Genomic DNA, 2,178 nt, shown 5'->3' with positions numbered 1-2,178 from the left:
TTTTTTTTTTTTTACTGTGCAGAAGCTTTTTATCTTGATAAGATCCCAGTAGTTCATTTTGCTTCTGTTTCCCTTGCCTCTGGAGACATGTCAAATAAAAAGTTGCGACAGTCAAGTCAAAGAGCTTTTTGCCTGTTTTATCTTCTAGGGTTTTGATGGCTTCCTGTCCTACATTTAGGGCTTTCATCCACTTTTAGTTTATTTCTGTGAATGGTGTAAGGAAGTGGTCCAGGTCCATTCTTCTGCATGTCGCTGTCCAGTTTTCCCAATACCATTTGCTGAAAAGACTGTCTTTTTCCATTGGATATTCTTCCCTGTTTTGTCAAAGATTAGTTGGCCATTTGTTTGTGGGTCCATTCCTGGGTTCTCTATTCTGTTCCATTTTTCTATGTGTCTGTTTCTATGCCAGTACCAAACTGTCTTGATATATACAGCTTTGTAATACAGTTTGAAGTCTGGAATTGTGATGCCTCCAGCTTTGATTTTCTTTTTTAGGATTTCTTGGGCTTTGGGGGTTCTTCTCTGGTTCCACACAAATTTTAGGATTGTTTGCTCTAGCTCTTTGAATAATGCAAGAGTTATTTTGATAAGGATTGCATTGAATATGTAGACTGCTTTGAGTAGTATCTACATTTTAACAATATTTTTCTTCCAATTCATAAGCATGGAATAATGTGTGTGTGTGTGTGTGTGTGTGTGTGTGTGTGTGTGTGTCTTCTTCAATTTACTTCATAAGCTTTCTGTAGTTTTTGGTATATAGATTTTTCACTTCTTTGGTTATGTTTATTCCTAAGTATGTTATGGGTTTTGGTGCAATTGTAAATGGGGATCAATTTCTTGGTTTCTCTTTCTGCTGCTTCATTGATGGTGTTCAGAAATGCAACCAGCTTCTGTACATTGACTTTATATTCTGTGACTTTGCTGAATTCATGTATCAGTTCTAGCAATTTTTGGTGGAGTCTTTTGGGTTTTTCCACATAGAGAATCATGTTATCTGTGAAGAGTGAAAGTTTGACTTCTTCCTTGCTGATTTGGATGCCTTTTATCTCTTTGTGTTGTCTGATTGCTAAGGCTAGGACTTCCAACACTATGTTGAATAACAATGGTGAGAGTGAACATCTTGTCATGTTCCTGACCTTAGGGTGAAAGATCTCAGTTTTTCTCCACTGAGAATGATATTAGTGGTAGGTCTTTCAACTATGGCTTTCATGATCTTGAGTTATGATCCTTCTACCTTCCTTTCTTGAGGATTTTTATCAAGAAACGATTCTGGGGGCTCCTGGGTGGCTCAGTCAGTTGGGCCTCCAACTTCAGCTCAGGTCAGATCTCACATTTGTGGGTTCAAGCCCTGCGTCAGGCTCTGTGCTGACAGCTCAGAGCCTGGAGCCTGCTTCCGGTTCTGTATCTCCTTTTCTCTCTGCCCCTCCCCCTCTCATACTCTGTCTCTCTCTGTATCAAAAATAAATAAAACATTAAAAAAAAAGAAAAAAAAGAAACGATTCTGTATTTTGTCAAATGCTTTCCCTGCATCTATTGAGAGGTTCGTATGGTCTTATCCTTCTTTTATTAATGTGATCTATCACATTGATTGATTTACAGATATTGAACCAGCCCTGCATCCCAGATATATATCCCACTTGAGCATGATAAATAATTATTTTAGTGTATTGTTGGATCTGGCTTGCTAGTATCTTGTGGAGAAATTTTGCATCTGTGTTCATCAGGGAAATTGGTCTGTAGTTCTCCTTTTTAGTGGGGTCTTCTGGTTTTGGAATCAAGGTAATGCTGGCCTTGTAGAATGAGTTTGGAAGTTTTCCTTCCACTTCTATTTCTTGGAACAGTTTCAAAATAATAGAGGTTAACTCTTCTTTAAATATTTGCCAGAGGGGCACCTGGGTGACTTAGTTGGTTGAACATCTGACTTCAGCTCAGGTGATGATCTCGCATTCTGTGAGATAGATCCCTGCATCAGGCTGTGTGTTGACAGCTCAGAGCCTGGAGCCGGCTTTGGATTCTGTCTCTCTGTCTCTCTCTCTCTGTCTCTCTGCACCTCCCCTGCTCACACTCTGTCTCTTTTTCAAAAATAAACATTTTTTTTAAATTTAACAACAAATAAATAAATAAATAAATAAATGTTTGGTAGAATTCCCCTGGAAAGCCATCCAGCCCTGGACTCTT

This window comes from Suricata suricatta, chromosome 2 (genome assembly GCF_006229205.1).
Source record: "Suricata suricatta isolate VVHF042 chromosome 2, meerkat_22Aug2017_6uvM2_HiC, whole genome shotgun sequence".
Taxonomy (NCBI): Eukaryota; Metazoa; Chordata; class Mammalia; order Carnivora; family Herpestidae; genus Suricata; species Suricata suricatta.
This window is presented reverse-complemented; position numbering follows the sequence as displayed.